Source organism: Tamandua tetradactyla, chromosome 8 (assembly GCF_023851605.1).
Source record: "Tamandua tetradactyla isolate mTamTet1 chromosome 8, mTamTet1.pri, whole genome shotgun sequence".
In the NCBI taxonomy this organism is placed as follows: Eukaryota; Metazoa; Chordata; class Mammalia; order Pilosa; family Myrmecophagidae; genus Tamandua; species Tamandua tetradactyla.
Genome location: NC_135334.1, coordinates 118,959,619 through 118,983,056, shown reverse-complemented (window position 1 = coordinate 118,983,056; position 23,438 = coordinate 118,959,619). Strand labels below are relative to the sequence as shown.

Here is a 23,438-nt window from a genome sequence, read left to right as displayed (position 1 = left end):
TAAACACTGGAGAGGAGAGAACAGCTGTTCCTGAAGTATGAGAGAAGAATTTTCCCTGGAAATGAACATAAATACTTGGAATCCTTCACCCAAGATTGAGGAAAAGAGGAGAAATGGAGTGAAGTTAAGGAGATATACAAGTGGGGAAGAAGAGAGTTGAAGGTGTTTAACTCTGTTGGTGTTGATTTTTAGGAATAGTGCAACTGAGGAGTTGAGGCCAAGGAAGTGTGAATGTGGGAGAATCCTGGTGTCCTGATGACCTGATGAATGCATTAAAATCAAGCAGTGTGTTTGTCTTCTGAAAAGACTCTTTAATCCACATGAATGTTACTTGGCTTCTGGAGCTCAGATTTCTCTTACTGGCACCATGACATCGGAAGATCATTTGTTATGAAAGTTTCACACCAATTTCGTTTTGTTCTTTCTTCACTAGCTGCCGGGTTTCCTTTTCCATTTTCTTCCTCTGTTGTTCTGCTGCTCTCTCTTCTCGGTCTGCTATTTTCTGCTGCCTCAAAACTTCTCCTGCTTGCCAGGCCGCATCTTCTTTTTCTTCCCAAGCATCGGTATTTTCTTGCCATGTATCTAAGTCTCCTAATTTAGGAGATTGATGAATAAAAGGCGTATCTTGAGTAGCTGCTAATCTACTAGAGAAACCTGTGCTACCATCTGGGATGACAAAATTTAATTGTTCTCTCTTCTTAATAACAATTTGCTGAGTTTTCCTTATAGTTGGTGTCATGTCCTTAAAATACGTTCCAGTTGTTAAAAGCATTTTGTTGTGTTGCCGCATTCCCACTCCCTCCTTCCATATTTACACATGTGGATGTGTCTTCATCCCAGGATGTCCATTCTTCAACATCTGTTTGCTTAGGAACTGATGAATAATCAACTGGAGTTGGCAAAGTTATTTGGTCTCCACTTAATTTCCATCCTCTGCCAGATCTGCATATTAATCTCTTTAGGAATGAGAATACTGTTGCTAGACAAGTACAAACTTTAAATAATCAGAACTGTGTGATGGCCTTGGCGAGAATCCAAACTCACTGTACAGATAAGAAAAACGACATAAGCGTCTTCATGTTACACAATCCGACGCCATGTGAAACGCTCTAGTGGCTGGGGGAATGCTGGGTGGGCTGGGATTTGAATTGGGGAAAATTTTCTCTTGGGAGGTGCAGGGCCTGTAGAGTGAAGGCAGGAAGGAGCGGCAAATTTTCCTGCTGGAGGAGCAGTTGGGGGCCAGTTCCTCCGGCCAGTGCCCCTGCAGGCCTGTCTTCCCACAGTTCAGCCCGGCATGGCCAGAGCTGCATGCCCAGGCCCCATCCTGATTGTGCGTCCCTCACTCCAGAGGTCACTCACCATAACTTTTTAGGGCAAATATTAGTATCTCTATGAACCAGGTAAGGAAAACTACAGTGCATCAGGGTAAAGTGTGATTTGGCTAAGTCTGTCTACAGTGTTTCCCAGTGACCAAGTCAGGGATAAAAGTTCAGACTGTTTAACTTTGCTTTCTAATTCTTTTCACTTAGCCACAGGCATTATAAAATGAGCATCATCTGAATAGTTTTGAAAGTGGGTAGGAGATGTGCTCCATATTAATCAATTTTGCTATTTAACAACCAACCACAATACCCCAGTAGCTTACAATGCAAATATTTACTTTCATTATTCATTGTCTGCTGGCATCTGGGACAGTGTTGCTTCATCATGGGGATAGAGTTCAGGTCTGTTCCATGTGAAGTTGTCTTGGGCCCAGGTTAGAGGAGCAGAAGTTCTTTTAAGTGTGGATCACTGGGATGGCAAAAGGCAAGTCCAGCCATGCAAGCTCACTTCAAATCTCTGCTCACATCCCATTGCTAACCTTCCACTGGTTGAAGTAAGATATGTGACCAAGCCCTGCATCAGCAGGCTGGAGAAATGAGTTATACTCATAGTGGGGGAGGGGCGTGACTATTCCTCTGAATAATGAGAAACATCACAATGCGTGCTAAAGAACCTAGATTGAGGGCCCTCTTGCTTTTTGTTCTTGTTTTTCTAAATACAAAAATTATCTAGGAATAATTTTTATTATTATTATTAATAATAATAGAAAAAATTATCAACCAATTGGCTCAGAAACAGAGAGGTCACAAGTCAAATTTAAGAGATGTTGGTAATGGAATTGATACTATATAAATGGTAAATTTATGAAATACTGTTGTCTCCACCAATTTTTGGTTGAAACGTCTTTTCATATGATTATGTGGCATAGATACACATAATTTCTCTTCCTTTTGTGTACCATTTGGCAACAATATATTAAGCTTTGGGGCAATATATTAAATCAAAATTGAAGGAGGGATGCAACTCTAGAATGAAAATGGCTGTGACCATTTGAAAGCCAGATAGCCAAATGTAGCTGTTTGTTGAGGTGTGAAATAATATCTATCAAAGTCTTTTTATTCTGACATCAGTTCAGGACATTGAGACTTCATAGGTAAATTATGTTTTTCTGGTTTTACTTATGACTAATAGTTTGAATTTGTTCCATTCTAGAATTTTTTCAACTCATAAAGACCCAAATTTGATTTTCCCATCAGTAGTACTTCTCGACTCCACTCCAAAACCATGGTGAGCCAATAGGTATTTTTCTGGCATTATTGATGTTCAAGGAAAGGCAATATTGTTCTTATAGCTAACACCGTAGACACTGTTATTAAGAGATAGGGCGGGCCACGGCGGCTCAGCAGGCAAGAATGCACGCCTGCCATGCCAGAGGACCTGGGTTCGATTCCCGGTGCCTGCCCATGTAATAAAAAAGAAAAAAAAAAGAGATAAAGGGTCAGATTTCAGGTGGAATTGAAAATAGTGAGTAGATTTACTGATTGAGAGTGTGAGACCTTAAATATATTCACTCATCTGTTCAGTAAGAAGTATTTCAGTGTACCTGCTATGGTTATAGATATCAGGTAGTGTGGAGCAAATAGGCAAAATGGTTTCTACCCTCTCTGGACAGAGCATATAGTAAAAAGGCAAGCGACCTGGGCTAAGAATCAGAAATCATAAAGCTTTTACTATTAACCAGCTTTAGAATCTTGAAGGAATAATAAAACTTCCAAGTTGCAATTACCTTATCTAGAAAATAAGAAAGTTTCTCTAGATTTACTCCAGTGACAACCCTAATTGCAACAGTACAGAACGTCAAGAAGTTCGCTACTTTAATGGAAATGCACAAAACATGTGAACATGTCCTTGTTTAACAATTATGTGGAGTGCCTACTACTTTGGAATAGTCTTTTTTCTCAATGTTGAGCAGATAGTGGTGAAGGAGGAAAAGCCTTTGGCTCTAGCCTGCTTGTATTCTCATGGGGAGACAGTCAACAAACAGATAAACAGATAATTATGTGATTTAATTTCAGGTATTAATAAGTGCGATGGGAAAAAAAAAAAACATATACCAGGTCAAGGGAAGAAGGAGAATTTGTTATTTTAGATAAGATAGTGAGGAAAATTCTATTTGAGGAGAAAATATTAGAGAGTTGAATTTAATTATTGAGTTAGTTTTGCAATGATTTAGGGAAAAACATCCTTTTAGCAAATGCAATGAGGCGGAGGTAGGAACATGCTCTGCATGTTTAATAAATACCAAAAACAACAGCTTAATTATATAGCAACATCTACATATTGCAGAATAATATAGAATAAAATGTATTCTATGGAGTGACATAAAGATGTGTTGAATTAATCAGAAATTACCTGAATAATTCCTGTAATCAAGTCTTTGCTTCATTTCTCTTATCCCATTTACCACTGAGTTCTGGATGTTTTACCTTGGTTTCTTGTATCTGCCCCTTATTCCTACTTCAATATCCCCAAACTTGAACTCAGATGGACATTTGCCAAAGCCACTGGCTTTGAGCCATCCTCTACCAAAGATTAAAGCTGGTCACGTAATTATACTTCTAGAAAATATTTTTCAGTGCTTCCCTATTAGCCTCAGAAAAACAGTAAGTTCAAATTTCTTAGCATAGCAGGACTTGTTGTATTTACTGATTTCTTTAGCGTCCTCTACTTCCAAACCTTCCTTCTTACCCTAATTCTACAGAAAGAATTCTGTTTTCCAGAAAGCTGTACTTCTCCCCTATCTTCCTTTGCCCTTTTTTCTCCCTTCTGTCTAACCTCCTTCATGTGCTTTAGAAATCAATTAGCGTGCCATTTCTGCCAGGAACTTTTCCTCAATATCCCAGTCTGTTTCTTAGCACTTAACATGCTGCAGTGTAATCGTGTTTTTATTATCTTTTTGCCACTAGACTGTGATTTCTGTGAGGGTTTGGACTGTATTATTAAGGTGTACATTTCTGGCATCTAGCTCAATGCCTTGTACCAAGTTCAATACATTTTTCTAAAACTAATGAATGCAGTATATAATATATGGATTATTTGATTTTATGAGCCAGGCTATATCTTTATACCAGTGAATTAAGTTAATTATGTTACCTTGTTTCTCTTCCCTCCCTTTGCCTTCCATACCAAACCTCATGTTTACACACAGATTCGAGCGATCATTCAAACACCTGGTGTCATATGGTGAAGAAGCCCCTGCCTCACCAATCTAAAGTGTGGTCTTTGCTAAGGATATACTGTACATTGTATCATCCTTATGTATACCCTACTCACGGATAGCCCATTGGCTATCGTTATTATTGCATTAGCAGTGATTTTAAGTATTTCCACCCCCTTTGCTTCCAAGAACAATAGACATCTTGCTTTAGCATTTTCATTTGTAATCCGGGACTCATGAAGTACAGGAGGATTATTTCCTCACTGATGTGAACAACCTAAGGCAGTTTTGTACAGTTACATTAAGAAAAATCTCATCATTTACTGATAACATTTTTAGCTTTGTTTTTCCTTTCCATGGTTCTTGGATTTTGCTCTATCTTTTTCCAAGTTGGGAGGAAGATGGAAAGAGACAGGTTTTAGTCTTTTTTGCTCCTCCTTGGAACCAGTGAGGTACATGACTAACCTCCATTCTCCAGCTGAGAAATAAAGAATCTTTAAGTGATTCTTCAAGGCAGTTAATTTGTAAAAGTAGGATTGAACCTAGTTGTCTGTTTCCTGGCTGCTAAAACAAATACCAAATAACAGGTTAGTTTAAATAATGGGAATTTAATGATTCATGGTTTTGAGGCTTGGAAGCCCAAAATCAGGGGGTCAGCAAAGTGATGTTCTCTCCCCAGACACTGGGGTGTTTGGTGTGGGTTACTAGTGGCTGTGGTCCCTGGGTCATCCGTGGTCCCTGGTTTTTCCATGGTGCCTGTTTTCTCCATGGTCCCTGGCTCATCCGTGGTCCCTGGTTTTTCCATGGTGCTTGGTTTTCTCCATGGTCCCTGGCTAATCTGTGGTCCCTGGCTCAACCATGGTCCCTGGTTTTTCCATGGTGCTTGGTTTTCTCCATGGTCCCTGGCTAATCTGTGGTCCCTGGCTCATCCATGGTCCCTGGTTTTCCCATGGTGCCTGTTTTCTCCATGGTCCCAGGTTTATCTGTGGTCCCTGGGTCATCCGTGGTCCCTGGTTTTTCCATGGTGCTTGGTTTTCTCCATGGTCCCTGGCTTATCTGTGGTCCCTGGCTCATCCATGGTCCCTGGTTTTCCATGGTGCCTGCTTTCTGCATGGTCCCTGGCTTATCTGTGGTCCCTTGCTCATCCATGGCCCCTGGTTTTTCCATGGTGCTTGGTTTTTCCATGGTCTTTGACTTATCTGTGGTCCCTGGCTCATCCATGGTCAATGGTTTTTCCATGGTGCTTGGTTTTTCCATGGTCTTTGACTTATCTGTGGTCCCTGGCTTATCCATGGTCAATGGCTTTTCTGTAGTCCCTGGCTTTTCCATCACATGGCAGTGCCCATGCTGGCCACATCTCCTTTCTCATCCAGGTTCCTGCTGATTGTGACCTTTTCTACAAGTCCTTGTAAGACTCATTATGATTCAGTTGGCCACACCTTAATTAAAAATAACATCTTCAAACATCCTGTTTGCAAACAAATTCACACCCACAGTAACAGATTAAGATTAACAATGCCTTTTCTGCCATATGTAACTACCAGCCACCACATCATATCTAATGGACATTAAAAGAATTCCCCTTTTACTCTACAATGTCCCTTATTTAAGAGATAATCTAAGAAAAATGTTTAGAGTATAAGACACACTACCAAATAAGAATGAATACAAGTACTCACACACATACTTAAAGTAACATTTTTCTAACTGCACAAATAGCCTATTGGGAAAACCTGGAGGATGACTTACAGGCTTTCTGGTATCAGAGGGCAGAGAAGGCTGAGAACTCCACAGCGTTACTGACCTTCCTTGGGTCAGGTCCTGGAAATGGGTCTCCTGTCTCATGTCACTCCCATGGATAGAACGAAACCAGATCCCTGGTAGAATAAAACCAGATTCCTGAAGTAGAGCAGAACTTTATTCTTTGGCCAAAGAAGGCAGAAGGGTGAACTCATGTCCTAAAGACATCATATCCATCAAGGGAGGTGAGTGTAGCTCTTTTAGAGGGGGCGGGGGTGTGCGCAGGGGGCTAGTGGGGTTTCATCACTGGTTCTGATGATGCACAGTCCCTGATCATGCTAGAACATACTTTTGTATACAACGCATGTTCAGAAAATGGCATCTAAAAGCCATCCACAGGTGGAAAGTTTCCTATGATAATCAGCAAAGGTAAACAAAGGTCAAGGCTGAGGGCTTGGGGCGCATGACCCAGGAAGGCAAGGCAGGAACTGGCCAGCCTCAGTGGAGTGCTGGCTCTTTCATTGGCTGGGGTCCTTGTGTTCACCTCTGAGCAATGGGGAGCAGCTGCAGGAGCTGTAATTCTGTTTTTTTTTTAAATTAATTAATTTATTTGTTAAAAAAATAAGAAACAAAATAAAACATACATAATCAGTAATTCACAATATCATCACCTAGTTGCATATTCATCATTTCTTAGAACATTTGCATTAATTCAGAAAAAGAAACAAAAAAAAAACAATTGAAAAAGTAATGAAACGAACACAGGAAAGAAAAAAAAGATTATACCTATCATACCCCTTACCCCTTGCCTTCATTGATCACTAGCATTTCAAACTAAATTTATTTTAACACTTCTTCCCCCTATAATGTATTTATTTTTTATTTATTTTTAAAATTTTTTTTTCTGTTTTAGCAATCAAATTTTTTTTTATTAATTAACGGAAAAAAAAAAATTAACCCAACATTTAGAAATCATACCATTCTACATATGTAATCAGTAATTCTTAACATCATCACATAGATGCATGATCATCGTTTCTTAGTACATTTGCATCGGTTTAGAAGAACTAGCAACACAGCAGAAAAAGATATAAAATGTTAATATAGAGAAAAAAATAAAAGTAATAATAATAGTAAAAAAAAAAAAACCAAAAAACCTATAGCTCAGATGCAGCTTCATTCAGTGTCTTAACATGATTGCTTTACAATTAGGTATTATTGTGCTGTCCATTTTTGAGTTTTTGTATCTAGTCCTGCTGCATAGTCTGTATCCCTTCAGCTCCAATTATCCATTATCTTACCCTGTTTCTAACTCCTGCTGGACTCTGTTACCAATGACATATTCCAAGTTTATTCTCAAAGGCCGGTTCACATCAGTGGGACCATACAGTATTTGTCCTTTAGTTTTTGGCTGGACTCACTCAGCATAATGTTCTCTAGGTCCATCCATGTTATTACATGCTTCATAAGTTTATTCTGTCTTAAAGCTGCATAATATTCCATCGTATGTATATACCACAGTTTGTTTAGCCACTCGTCTGTTGATGGACATTTTGGCTGTTTCCATCTCTTTGCAATTGTAAATAATGCTGCTATAAACATTGGTGTGCAAATGTCCGTTTGTGTCTTTGCCCTTAAGTCCTTTGAGTAGATTCCCAGCAATGGTATTGCTGGGTTGTATGGCAATTCTATATTCAGCTTTTTGAGGAACCGCCAAACTGCCTTCCACAGTGGTTGCACCATTTGACATTCCCACCAACAGTGGATAAGTGTGCCTCTTTCTCCGCATCCTCTCCAGCACTTGTCATTTTCTGTTTTGTTGATAATGGCCATTCTGGTGGGTGTGAGATGATATCTCATTGTGGTTTTGATTTGCATTTCTCTAATGGCCAGGGACATTGAGCATCTCTTCATGTGCCTTTTGGCCATTTGTATTTCCTCTTCTGAGAGGTGTCTGTTCAAGTCTTTTTCCCATTTTGTAATTGGGTTGGCTGTCTTTTTGTTGTTGTTGAGTTGAACAATCTCTTTATAAATTCTGGATACCAGACCTTTATCTGATATGTCATTTCCAAATATTGTCTCCCATTGTGTAGGCTGTCTTTCTACTTTCTTGATGAAGTTCTTTGATGCACAAAAGTGTTTAATTTTGAGGAGCTCCCATTTATTTATTTCTTTTTTCACTGCTCTTGCTTTAGGTTTAAGGTCCATAAAACCACCTCCAATTGTAAGTTTCATAAGATATCTCCCTACATTTTCCTCTAACTGTTTTATGGTCTTAGACCTAATGTTTAGATCTTTGATCCATTTTGAGTTAACTTTTGTATAGGGTGTGAGATACGGGTCTTCTTTCATTCTTTTGCATATGGATATCCAGTTCTCTAGGCACCATTTATTGAAGAGACTGTTCTGTCCCAGGTGAGTTGGCTTGACTGCCTTATCAAAGATCAAATGTCCATAAATGAGAGGGTCTATATCTGAGCACTCTATTCAATTCCATTGGTTGATATATCTATCTTTATGCCAATACCATGCTGTTTTGACCACTGTGGCTTCATAATATGCCTTAAAGTCTGGCAGCGTGAGACCTCCAACTTTGTTTTTTTTCCTCAAGATACGTTCAGCAATTCGGGGCACCCTGCCCTTCCAGATAAATTTGCTTATTGGTTTTTCTATTTCTGAAAAATAAGTTGTTGGGATTTTGATTGGTATTGCATTGAATCTGTAAATCAATTTAGGTAGGATTGACATCTTAACTATGTTTAGTCTTCCAATCCATGAACACGGTATGCCTTTCCATCTATTTAGGTCTTCTGTGATTTCTTTTAACAGGTTTTTGTAGTTTTCTTTGTATAGGTTTTTTGTCTCTTTAGTTAAATTTATTCCTAGGTATTTTATTCTTTTAGTTGCGATTGTAAATGGGATTCGTTTCTTGATTTCCCCCTCAGCTTGTTCATTACTAGTGTATAGAAATGCTACAGATTTTTGAATGTTGATCTTGTAACCTGCTACTTTGCTGTGCTCATTTATTAGCTCTAGTAGTGTTGTTGTGGATTTTTCCGGGTTTTTGATGTATAGTATCATATTGTCTGCAAACAGTGATAGTTTTATTTCTTCCTTTCCAATTTTGATGACTTGTATTTCTTTTTCTTGTCTAATTGCTCTGGCTAGAACATCCAACACAATGTTGAATAACAGTGGTGATAATGGACATCCTTGTCTTGTTCCTGATCTTAGGGGGAAACTTCTCAATTTTTCCCCATTGAGGATGATATTAGCTTGGGTTTTTCATATATTCCCTCTATCATTTTAAGGAAGTTCCCTTGTATTCCTATCTTTTGAAGTGTTTTCAACAGGAAAGGATGTTGAATCTTGTCGAATGCCTTCTCTGCATCAATTGAGATGATCATGTGATTTTTCTGCTTTGATTTGTTGATATGGTGTATTACATTAATTGATTTTCTTATGTTGAACCATCCTTGCATACCTGGGATGAATCCTACTTGGTCATGATGTATAATTCTTTTAATGTGTTGTTGGATACGATTTGCTAGAATTTTATAGAGGATTTTTGCATCTATGTTCATTAGAGAGATTGGTCTGTAGTTTTCTTTTTTTGTAATATCTTTGCCTGGTTTTGGTATGAGGGTGATGTTGGCTTCATAGAATGAATTAGGTAGTTTTCCCTCCACTTCGATTTTTTTGAAGAGTTTGAGGAGAGTTGGTACTAATTCTTTCTGGAATGTTTGATAGAATTCACATGTGAAGCCGTCTGGTCCTGGACTTTTCTTTTTAGGAAGCTTTTGAATGACTAATTCAATTTCTTTACTTGTGATTGGTTTGTTGAGGTCATCTATTTCTTCTTGAGTCAAAGTTGGTTGTTCATATCTTTCCAGGAACCCGTCCATTTCATCTAAATTGTTGTATTTATTAGCGTAAAGTTGTTCATAGTATCCTGTTATTACCTCCTTTATTTCTGTGAGGTCAGTAGTTATGTCTCCTCTTCCATTTCTGATCTTATTTATTTGCATCCTCTCTCTTCTTCTTTTTGTCAATCTGATAAGGGCCCATCAATCTTATTGATTTTCTCATAGAACCAACTTCTGGTCTTATTGATTTTCTCTATTGTTTTCATGTTTTCAATTTCATTTATTTCTGCTCTAATCTTTGTTATTTCTTTCCTTTTGCTTCCTTTGGGGTTAGTTTGCTGTTCTTTCTCCAGTTCTTCCAAGTGGACAGTTAATTCCTGCATTTTTGCCTTTTCTTCTTTTCTGATATAGGCATTTAGGGCAATAAATTTCGCTCTTAGCACTGCCTTTGCTGCATCCCATAAGTTTTGATATGTTGTGTTTTCATTTTCATTCGCCTTGAGGTATTTACTAATTTCTCTTGCAATTTCTTCTTTGACCCACTTGTTGTTTAAGAGTGTGTTGTTGAGCCTCCAGGTATTTGTGAATTTTCTGGCACTCCGCCTATTATTGATTTCCAACTTCATTCCTTTATGATCCGAGAAAGTGTTGTCTATGATTTCAATCTTTTTAAATTTGTTAAGACTTGCTTTGTGACCCAGCGTATGGTCTATCTTTGAGAATGATCCATGAGCACTTGAGAAAAATGTGTATCCTGCTGTTGTGGGATGTAATGACCTATAAATGTCTGTTAAGTCTAGCTCATTTATAGTAATATTCAGATTCTCTATTTCTTTATTGATCCTCTGTCTAGATGTTCTGTCCATTGATGAGAGTGGCGAATTGAATTCTCCAACTATTATGGTAGATGTGTCTAAATCCCTTTTCAGTGTTTGCAGTGTATTCCTCACGTATTTTGGGACATTCTGGTTCGGTGCATAAATATTTATGATTGTTATGTCTTCTTGTTTAATTGTTCCTTTTATTAGTATATAGTGTCCTTCTTTGTGTCTTTTAACTGTTTTACATTTGAAGTCTAATTTGTTGGATATTAGTATAGCCACTTCTGCTCTTTTCTGGTTGTTATTTGCATGAAATATCTTTTCCCAACCTTTTACTTTCAACCTATGTTTATCTTTGGGTCTAAGATTTGTTTCCTGTAGACAGCATATAGAAGGATCCTGTTTTTAATCCATTCTGCCAATCTATGTCTTTTGATTGGGGAACTCAGTCCATTAACATTTAGTTTAATTACTGTTTGGATAATATTTTCCTCTAACATTTTGCCTTTTGTATTATATATATCATATCTGACTTTCCTTCTTTCTACACTCTTCTCCATACCTCTCTCTTCTGTCTTTTTGTATCTGACTCTAGTGCTCCCTTTAGTATTTCTTGCAGAGCTGGTCTCTTGGTCACAAATTCTCTCAGTGACTTTTTGTCTGAGAATGTTTTAATTTCTCCCTCATTTTTGAAGGACAATTTTGCTGGATATAGGAGTCTTGGTTGGCAGTTTTTCTCTTTTAGTAATTTAAATATATCATCCCACTGTCTTCTAGCTTCCATGGTTTCTGCTGAGAAATCTATACATAGTCTTATTGGGTTTCCCTTGTATGTGATGGATTGTTTGTCTCTGGCTACTTTCAAGATCCTCTCTTTCTCTTTGACCTCTGACATTCTAACTAGTAAGTGTCTTGGAGAACACCTTTTTGGGTCTAATCTCTTTGGGGCGTGCTGCACTTCTTGGATCTTTAATTTTAGGTTTTTCATAAGAGTTGGGAAATTTTCAGTGATAATTTCTTCCATTAGTTTTTCTCCTCCTTTTCCCTTCTCTTCTCCTTCTGGGACACCCACAACACGTATATTTGTGTGCTTCATATTGTCCTTGAGTTCCCTGATACTCTGTTCAAATTTTTCCATTCTTTTCCCGATAGCTTCTGTTTCCTTTTGGAATTCAGATGTTCCATCCTCCAAATCACTAATTCTATCTTCTGTCTCTTTAAATCTATCATTGTAGGTATCCATTGTTTTTTCCACCTTTTCTACTTTATCTTTCACTTCCATAAGTTCTGTGATTTGTTTTTTCAGTTTTTCTATTTCTTCTTTTTGTTCAACCCATGTCTTCTTCATGTCCTCCCTCAATTTATCGATTTTGTTTTTGAAGAGGTTTTTCATTTCTGTTCGTATATTCAGCATTAGTTGTCTCAGCTCCTGTATCTCATTTGAACTATTGGTTTGTTCCTTTGACTGGGCCATAATTTCAATTTTTGAGCATGATCCATTATCTTCTGCTGGCGTCTGGGCATTTAGTCAGATTTCCCTGGGTGTTGGACCCAGCAGGTTGAAAGATTTTTCTGTGAAATCTCCAGGTTGTTTTTCTTATCCTGCCCAGTAGGTGGCGCTCGTGGCACATGTTTGTCTGCGGGTCCCACCAGTAAAGGTGCTGTGGGTCCTTTACCTTTGGAAAACTCTCGCCGTGGGGGGGGTTTGCCAGCCGAAGCGGCTTGGAAGAGTGCCAGCCGGCCCGGGGGTCTGAACGTGGGGAGGGTCGCTGTCCGCCGCAGCCCGTGAGAGCGCCTGTCTGAATTTCCTAGTCAGCCCGGGGCACCAAGTGTGGTGGGAGGGCGCCAACCGCCACAGCCCTGGGAGAGTCCACCGTTCCCAGCCGGACCGGGGAGTCACGTGTTTGGAAGGAACCCCCCCGGTCACCGTTCTCCGCGACCTGGGGATTTCCGATCCAATTCTCTCAGTTGGTCTGGGGGGCCGCGTGTGGTGGGGGCGCCAGCCGCCGCGGCTTGAGGGGACTGCCTGCCCAATTCTGCCAGCTGGCCCAGGAAGGAGGAGGGGAGGGACTCCGGCCGCTTGCCGCCCCGGCCCGGGGAAGCCGGCGCCCCTCAGCAATCTCACCGGAGCAGGTTCTCCCAGCCAGTCAGCCATTCCAGGATGGGGTACGCTATCTTTTTTATCTCTGTCGTGACTCCGGGAGTTGTTCTGTATCGTTTCTACTCCCCTAGTAGCTGTTCTGGAAGAGGAACTAAGATCCGCGTGTCTTACTAAGCCGCCATCTTCCCTCGGAGCTGTAATTCTTAACAACTTCCTGGAGGTGTTTGCTTGCTTTGTTGTTTTGGAAATAAGCACATTCCAAGAAGTTCGATGGAACACCTATTTTGGTCTGACTTCATCCTGATGACAAAAGATTACCGTAATTCCTCAGACCCAACTCTGAACTCATACTTACAATAGAAAGCATGTTTAGAAGCATGATAGAAACAATATATATAGCTAGAAGAATGAAGTTATTAGCTTATTTTGAAACATCCTTTCTATTATGCACAATAAGGAAAAGATGCCCAGCCTTCTTTTCTGGCTGATTCACAGTGTTCAGTAACATCATTATTGCGAAGATTTCAATTCCTGAATATGAAGTTATTAATAAATACACTTTTCTAGTTTGCTAGCAACCAGAATGCAATTTACCAGAAATAAAATGGCTTTGAAAAAGGGGAATTTAACAAGTTGCAAATTAACAGTTTTTAGGCCATGGAATTGTCCCAATTAAAGCAAGTCTATAGGCATATCTACTCTAAGGCATCCAGAGAAAGATACCTTGGTTCAAGAAGGCCGATGAAGTTAGGGCTTCTCTTTCAAGTGGAAAGGCACATGGTGAACACGGTCAGGGTCTCTCTCTTGGCTGGAAGGGCACATGGCGAACATGACATCATCTGCTAGCTTCCTCTCCAGCTCCCTGCGAGGTATTTTCCTTCCTCATCTCCAAAAGTCGCTGGCTGGTAGACTCTGTGCTTCATGCTTCTGTGGTGTTTTCTGTTGGGGTTTTTAGTGGCTCTTTCTTCTCTGCTCTCTGAATTTCCTGCTTTCTCCAAAATGTTTCCTCTTGTATTAGTTAGGGTTCTCTAGAGAAACAGAACCAACAGGGAACACTTGCAAATATAAAATTTAGGAAAGTGTCTCACGTGACCGTAGGAACGCAGAGTCCAAAATCCACAGGGTAGGCTGAGAAGCCGATGACTCCAATGGATGGCCTGGATGAACTCCACAGGAGAGGCTCACCAGCCAAAGCAGGAATGCAACCTGTCTCCTCTGAGTCCTCCTTAAAAGGCTTCCCATGATTGCATTTAGCAACACTAATTGCAGAAGACACTCCCCTTTGGCTGATTACAAATGGAATCAGCTGTGGATGTAGCTGACGTGATCATAACCTAATCCTATGAAACGTCCTCATTGCAACAGACAGGCCTGTGCTTGCCCAATCAGATGAACAGGTACCACAACTTGGCCAAGTTGACACCTGTCCCTAACCATGACAGTCCACCCCTTGTCAACTTGGCACATATATATCACCTTAGACCATACTTAATTTCCAAATGAAAACAAATAAGCACACATTTTTTTCTTTTACCTGACAATACTAAACTGTCCTGCATATAACTGGAAACACATTAAATCTCTCCAGAATAGCGTGCAAATCCTTGGGCAACATTCATTCTTAAACTTGATATCTTACAACTTAAATAGTATAACACAAACAAAACAGCATTACAGTCCTCGTTTCTGTAACTGATCACATAGTCGAAGTTCATATTTATCACTACCTTCTTCCACTACCCATTCCATGTTCCCTTTCCCCTCAGCAAGCACTTCAGTTGGCCGTGGTTCTTTGCCTGGTGGGGTGACCCAAACCTTCATTCCTGAAGTCTCAGAGCCATTAATGGTCCTGCCTGGATTGTGTTGTTGCAGTTTTCCATTGATTTTAATCACAGGGCATGGTAGTACTAATAGACGCCCCAGGGGATCTCCTATATTCCAAGAAAACTCTTCTTTACCTCCATTACGTAGTTGCAGTCCTACTTCCTTCTGATAGTCAGGGTCAATTACCCCAGACAATAATGTAATCCCCTTCTTGGTGTGTTGATCCAGAGGCATAAGTAGCCCAAAGTGGCCAGGTGGCAATCTTAACTTCCAGTTCAGTGGTATCACTGTTGTTTCTCCTGGAGAAAGCACACCCCGTTTTGGAACTAAAACCTGTAGACCAGCAGAACTCAGGCTGGCAGGGACAGGAAGCAAAAATTTTCCTAGTGGATCACTAGGAGTAATAGTGAGTGGCACCACACCCATTTCCACCCCTTGGTTCCTGGACCCATGGATCGTGACTATGGGAGAAACAGCACCATACAGTGGACGCTGATTCAGAGCATACACAGCTTCCTGGAGAACATTACCCCAGTCGTTCAAGTTTTTGCCACCTAGTTGGCACCATAATTGAGTTTTCAAAAGGCCATTCCACTGTTCTATCAATCCAGCAGCTTCTGGATGATGGGGAACATGGTAAGACCAGAGAATTCCATGAGCATGTGCCCATTCCCGCACTTCATTTGCTGTGAAGTGTATTCCTTGATCCGAAGCAATGCTATGTGGAATACCATGACGATGGATAAGGCATTCTGTAAGCCCACGGATAGTAGTTTTGGCAGAAGCATTGCGTGCAGGGAAAGCAAACCCATATCCAGAGTATGTGTCTATTCCAGTTAGAACAAATCGCTGCCCCTTCCATGAAGGGAGTGGTCCAATGTAATCAACCTGCCACCATGTAGCTGGCTGGTCACCTCAGGGAATGGTGCCATATCGGGGGCTGAGTGTGGGTCTCTGCTGCTGGCAGATTGGGCACTCAGCAGTGGCTGTAGCCAGGTCAGCCTTGGTGAGTGGAAGTCCATGTTGCTGAGCCCATGCATAACCTCCATCCCTACCACCATGACCACTTTGTTCATGAGCCCATTGGGCAATAGCAGGAGTTGCGGGGGAAAGAGGCTGACTGGTATCCATAGAACGGGTCATCTTAACCACTTGATTATTAAAATCTTCCTCTGCTGAAGTCACCCTCTGGTGTGCATTCACATGGGACACGAATATCTTCATGTTTTTAGCCCACTCAGAAAGGTCTATCCACATACTTCTTCCCCAGACCTCTTTGTCACCAATTTTCCAATTATGGTCTTTCCAAGTCCCTGACCATCCAGCCAAACCATTAGCAACAGCCCATGAGTCAGTATACAAACGCACCTCTGGCCAGTTTTCCTTCCAAGCAAAATGAACAACCAGGTGCACTGCTCGAAGTTCTGCCCACTGGGAGGATTTCCCCTCACCACTGTTCTTCAAGGACACCCCAGAAAGGGGTTGTAATGCTGCAGCTGTCCACTTTCGAGTGGTACCTGCATATCGTGCTGAACCATCTGTAAACCAGGCCCAAGTTTTCTCTTCCTCACTCAATTCACTGTAAGGAACTCCCCAAGAGGCCATAGCTCTGGTCTGGGAAAGAGAAGGTAATGTGGCAGCAGGAGTGGAAACCATGGGCATTTGTGCCACTTCTTCATGTAACTTACTTGTCCCTTCAGGACCTGCTCTGGCTCTATCTCGTATATACCATTTCCACTTTACAATAGAGTGCTGCTGTGCACACCCAACTTTATGGCTTGGTGGGTCAGACAACACCCAACTCATGATAGGCAACTCAGGTCTCATGGTAACTTGGTGGCCCATGGTTAAGCGTTCAGTCTCTACTAAGGCCCAGTAGCAGGCCAAAAGCTGTTTCTCAAAAGGAGAGTAGTTATCTGCAGCAGATGGTAAGGCTTTGCTCCAAAATCCTAAGGGTCTGCGTTGTGATTCTCCTACAGGGGCCTGCCAAAGGCTCCAGACAGCATCTCTATTTGCCACTGACACTTCCAGCACCATTGGATCTGCTGGATCATCTGGCCCAAGTGGCAGAGCAGCTTGCACAGCAGCCTGGACCTGTCGCAGAGCCTCCTCTTGTTCAGGTCCCCACTCAAAATTAGCTGCTTTTCTGGTCACTCGATAAATGGGCCGGAGTAGCACACCCAAATGAGGAATATGTTGTCGCCAAAATCCAAAAAGACCAACTAGGCATTGTGCCTCTTTTTTGGATGTGGGAGGGGCTAGATGCAGCAATTTATCCTTCAGGATACTCATAGAAACCTCTACATCTTTCAGACGGCACTTAAGCTTCTTGTTTGAAGACTTAAGCCCATCCCTTTCACCCTTTAATGTAGACAGTGTATCTAACAACAACCAACCAACATCTCTATAACTCTTATTCCTACAAAACTCTGTAAAGGTGTCAAAAACATTATCCCCCAGAGTCTGGCTTCGTACAAGCGAAGCATGAGGAGAATCGAAGGATGATATTTTGACTATCTCCTTTGCCAACTCAGTGCATGGATTGGGAGTGTCATTCTGATTATGGGAATCAGAGTCCTTAGTGTCTCTGAGCCCAGTCAGAGTAGAAAACCATTCATAAAAACCCATTTTTAAGATTCTGTTCCTTAAGAACCACTCCCGGTACCAAGATGTATTAGTTAGGGTTCTCTAGAGAAACAGAACCAACAGGGAATACTTGCAAATATAAAATTCATGAAAGTGTCTCACATGACCGTAGGAACGCAGAGTCCAAAATCCACAGGGCAGGCTGAGAAGCCGATGACTCCAATGGATGGCCTGGATGAACTCCACAGGAGAGGCTCACCAGCCAAAGCAGGAATGCAACCTGTCTCCTCTGAGTCCTCCTTAAAAGGCTTCCCATGATTGGATTTAGCATCACTAATTGCAGAAGACACTCCCCTTTGGCTGATTACAAATGGAATCAGCTGTGGATGTAGCTGACGTGATCATGACCTAATCCTATGAAACGTCCTCATTGCAACAGACAGGCCTGCGCTTGCCCAATCAGATGAACAGGTACCACAACTTGGCCAAGTTGACACCTGTCCCTAACCATGACACTCTTTTATAGGATTCCGGTAAACTAATCAAGACCCACATGGGATGGGTGGAGACATATCTCCACCTAATCCAGTTTAACAACCACTCTTGATTGAGTCACATCTCCAGGGGATGATCTAATCAAAGTTCCAACGTACGGTGCTGAATTGGGATTAGAAGAAACAGCTGCCTGTACAAAATGGGATTAGGATTAAAACATGGCTTTTCTAGGGTATATACATGCTTTCAAACTGGCACACATACTAATAGCTGAAATTTACTGAACATTTGCAGTGTTCCAGACAGTGGGTTAGGTGATTTATTTATATTAATCATCACATTTGAATTCAGAGTATTTCTTTAAGGTAGGTGCTTGTATTATAACCATTTCTAACAAAGAAACTGAGGAGCAAAACATTAAATACCTAGCGTAAGGAGTCACCTCCTGGAAAACAGCACAAAAGAGTTGAATCCAGGCCATCAGATATGAAGTCTGCTGTCTAACTTGTACATCCCTTGTTAGTGTGTTTGAACGAGCATTTGATTGGAGTCAGGAAACCTAATTCTAGTCCCAGATTGGATACTGACAAACTGTGTGTGTATTTAGAGAGGTCTCTTTCCATCTCTGAACCTGTTTTTTTATTTGCTAAGGGGGATGGTCGATGAGAAAAATGGTTTTTGATATACCTTACAACCAGTATATTAGGTGATTGAAGTGTCAGGAATGGAAGCTTATTATCTCACAGCAGGGTGTAGTAATTTCCTCAGATCACCCTGGCTTAGTTCTTGCTATGCCAAAATGCGTTTTTCCTTAACATTTAACCTAATCTTCTTACTCCTATGGCCTACAGGATTCCGCCACATCACTAATCATATTTTATTAACTCCAAATTAGGATGCACAGCATAAAGCATGGAAATGTGCTTATGGACACAAGACAGAACATTTGCAATTATAACTGTTCTTGTGAAGCAGGCATTCTAGTATACATTTTTCAGATGAAGAAGCTACAGATGTAAGGCTCACGGGATGACCCTTGAAACCTGCAGATGGAAATTTGACCACTTACCTGGATTTCCCAAGGCTTGCCATGCTCTGGAGCTCCTTTTCGGAGGATGAGAAATGAGTCAGCAGCGCCTTCCTTCATGAAGGAGGTGGAGAGGTGATTATCTTGTGATGTTTGTAAAATCAAGAAAATGGAGTTTGGCAAAAAATGTGATAATTTGGAGTTCCTAAAGAAAAATTATTATTGTTTTTTAATACCTCAATTCCTTTATATAGCTCTAGTCTCTTGGGGATTATTTTTCTTCAACTCTGGTGAGGTGCATATATGCCGTACTACATTTGTTGGGTATGTAACTAGGCTTCATTTCCAACTGGGGTGAAAATTAATGAAAAAGTGAAAAGGTGTTTCTGAGGTTGTGATCTCTGAGAACTGGCTATGTTTTACTTGGTAGCAGAGTGCATGCCTGCTCTTGTCTTTAGCTAAGCTGAAATGTCCTCAGTACCCTCACTCTCCTTCTCTTCCTCTCTATCGTCATAACAGTGATGCCAAAAAAGGGTTGCTAGTACAAGCCGCTAACTTGTTATTTCAATAATATACATATTATTGTGCTAATTATTCACTGCACACTGAAAGGTTCATATTATTCTCCCAATTTTACTGATGAGGAAACTGACTCTGAGAGAGATTAAGGGATTTGCCTAAGAAAACATAGCTAAATAGCCAGTAAAGACAGATCAAGTTCCTTCTGACTTATAAAAGTATGATCTTGCTATGATGCTATATCATCTGCAAAGTGTGAACTCTTCTTATCAGCATACAAATCATGTTCTTTGGAAACATCTTTCTTTATAGGCAACGTCCCCTACCGTCCTCAAACTGTGGGTTTGTAACATACTTCACACATCATTTTGCAGTAACATTTATCTATCAATCTATCTGTGTATAATACATACAAATATTACATCTACAACTCAACGCATTACATAAACTGAGCACCACATGCAACAAATGTTCACATCAGCATACAGAGAACGTCCAGCTTCCCTCACAATCATCAGCTCCCTAGGGGTAATCACAAGTCTCATTTCTATTACCAAAGTTTAGTTTACCTGTTTTGAACTTGAAATACATGGACTCACACAGCGTGAGCTCGTTTGTCAATGACTTCTTCATTGCCTTCCTTTGACCCAAATTTTCTTCTCTATCATAGTCCACCTGCCTGGACAGCTCTCTTCAATGTTCTTTTCCTGACAGTAAATTATTTCAGCTTTTGCTTATCTGAAAATGTCCTTACATTACCTTCATATGTGACAGATATTTTCACGTGTTGATTTGCTGGGGCTGTTGCTACAAAGAGCCACAAAAAGATGGCTTAAAATGGCAGAAATTTATTGTCTCACACGTTTGGAAGCCAGAAGTCTGAACTCAAGGTGTCAGCAGGGCCAGGCTTCCTCTAAAGTTTGTAGGGTTCTGGTGGTGCCTTGCCAGCCTGTGCCCCCATGACATGGTTGTCTTCTCTTTAACTCTGACTGACTCTGTCCAAATTTTCCCTTCTAATAAGGACAGGACACCGACCACATTGAATTAGGTCCCACTCTAATCCAGTTTGGTCTCATATTAATAATCATACTTTCAAAGATCTTATTTCCAAATGGGATCACATTCATGGGACTGGACATCAGGTCTTGAATATATCTTTTTTTTTTTTTTTGGTAAAAGTGGTTTTATTTGCACACCATTCAACCCATCCAAATTATATGATCAATATCTCTCACTAAAATCACAGTGTTGTGCAGTCATCAGTGCAATCAATTTGAAAACATTTTCATTGCTCTGAAAAGAAAATTACATACCCTTAATTACCCCCTATTATTGACACTTAACATTGGTGTTGTACCTTTGTCACAACTGCTGAAAGAATATTACAATATAACTGTTAACTATAGTCCATAGTTTGTGTTAGTTGTATTTTTCCCCATATACCACCCTATAATACACCTTGTAATAGTGACTTACATTTGTTCTAGTCTGTGGAAGAACATTGTTATATTTGTACTATTGTTCACAGTCTTCATCCATAATAGCATTCTCTATGTTATACAGCCCCGTGTTATATCCTCCAGTTTTCCTTCTAGTGAAATGCCCTAAACTTCCTATTTCAACCTCAAATCATGCCCATAATTCAGTGCTGTTAATTACACTCAAAAAATGTGCTGCAATCACCTCTATACATTTCCAAACATTTGCAATCAACCTTATTGAAAATTCTGCACAAATTAACATCAGCTCCTTATTCTTTGCCCTCATTCTATCTCCTAGAAACCTGCATTCTAGCTTTTAATTCCATGAGTTTGCTCATTATGACTATAAATCATATTAGTGAGACCACACAATATTTGTCTTTTTGTGTCAGGCTTGTTTCACTCAACATAATGTCTTCAATTTTCATCCATATTGTCATATGCATCAGAAATTCTTAATGGCTGAATAATATTCCATCATATGTGTAGACCACATTTTGTGTATCTGTTCATTGGTTACTGGGCACTTGGGTTGTTTTCATCTTTTGACAATTATGAATAATGCCGCTATGAACATCAGAACAAAATGTCTGTTTGTGTCCCTACTTTCAGTTCTTCTGGATGTACACCGAGTAGTAGGATTGCCGGATCATATGCAGTTCTATACTTAGCTTCCTGAGGAACTGCCAAACTGTCTTCCACAGCAGCTGCGCCATCCTCCATTCCCACCAGCAATGTATAAGTGTTGCTATTTCTCCACATCCTCTCCAACATGTGCAGTTTTCTTTTTTTTTATAGTGGTGATTCCGGTAGCTGTGAAATGGTATCACATTGTAAATCAGAACGTATCTGATTTACGTTCTTAAAAGCTAATGATGCTGAGCATGAGCATATCTTTGTGGTGGTAGGGGGCACAGTTCAATTGGCTATAGAATTCTTTGCTGATTTTTTTTTTTCTTTCTGTACTCTAAAATTCACTGTTTTGTCTTCTGGCTTGCATAGTATCTATTGAGAAGTCTGCTGTAATTTTTTATTATTGTTCTCTAAAGTAAATCCTTTCTTTTTCTCTGGTTGTCTTCAAATTTTTTAAAAAAATGTTTATTTCTCATTAATTTGACTATGATGAGTGCAAAGGTGCATGTATATGCTTGTTTACCATTTGCCCTACTTGTAATTCTTTGAGATCCTTGAAGAAATATTTTCATCCTTATCCCCACCATCTTGGCTGCTCTCAAGAATTTTGCTCAATTATTTTTTTTCAAATGTGTTACTATTATATGCCTAGAAGTGTTTTTTTTTTAATGTATATATATTGCTTCTGGTTCACAATATATCTTGAATTTGTGATTTTATTACTGTTTTCCAGCAATTTGATCAGGCCTGTGGTTTGTTGTCATCTTCATACTTATACAGATTGAAATTTGCTGAGCTTCTTGAAAGAGTGGCTCTTTAAGTTTATCAAAGATGGAAAATTTTGAGACCTTAATTTTATAAATATTGTTCTGATTCTCCACTGCCCTTTTCTTCTCCTCTACTTCCTGAACTCCCATATATTAGGCCACTTTATATTGTCCCAAAGCCATAAAGACTCGTTTCATTTATTCAGTCTTTTGTTTCTCTGTTCTTCCATTTGAATACTTTCTATTGGCTTAATTTCCAGTTTATTAATCTTTCCTTCTACAGAGAACAACCTGCCATTAGACCCATCCAGTGATCTCTGTCATTTATGGATTTGTTTCTCTGAAGGATTTTTCTTTTGTTTAATAGTCATAGTTTCCTTAATCTGCATGTTTAATATTTTAAAATTGGATTTTGGACATTGTGAATACAACATTATTGGGTACTTGACTATTTTGCCTTTCTTTATACATTATGGAAATCTGTTTTTTCAAGCAGTTGAAGCTAATTACAATTCATCTTTGTATTTTCAAATACTCCTTTTTGAGATTTCTTATTGTGTGTATAAAGTAGGTCTATGACGGTCTACAAGAACTTCCACATTTAATTTATAGCTACTTCTTGTCCTCATTGATCCTAGGATCATTTGCCTTTGCTCTGTCAGCTTCAGTTACATTTGTCTTTTTAAACATTCTTCAAACAAGTTTATTTCAGATGTAGGTCTTTATTCTTGCTTCTCCCTTTACCTATAAAATGCTCTTGTTCAATTTGTTCATGATACTTATATCCTCACGTCAAGATTTGTTCAGCCGTAACCTGCTCTGAGAGTACTTCCTTGACTGCCATATTTAAAATTTACTGTGCTCATTTGAAAATATTATGCACCCCAGAAAAGCTATGTTTTAGTACTAAGCCACTCTTCTGAGGGCCATTTCTTTCCATCCTGATCCAACACTGTAGGCTGGCAACTGTGCTGGTTTGAAAGCATACATGTACCCTAGAAAAGTCATGTTTTAATCCTAATCCCATTTTGTAAAGGC

At 39.9% G+C, this 23,438-nt stretch overlaps 1 pseudogene; it reads right to left on the bottom strand.

Annotated features, from left to right (window-relative positions):
• Positions 1 to 388: 388 nt before the first annotated feature.
• Positions 389 to 1,067, bottom strand: LOC143643762 (receptor-binding cancer antigen expressed on SiSo cells pseudogene; annotated as a pseudogene).
• Between the last annotated feature and the right edge of the window lie 22,371 nt (positions 1,068 to 23,438).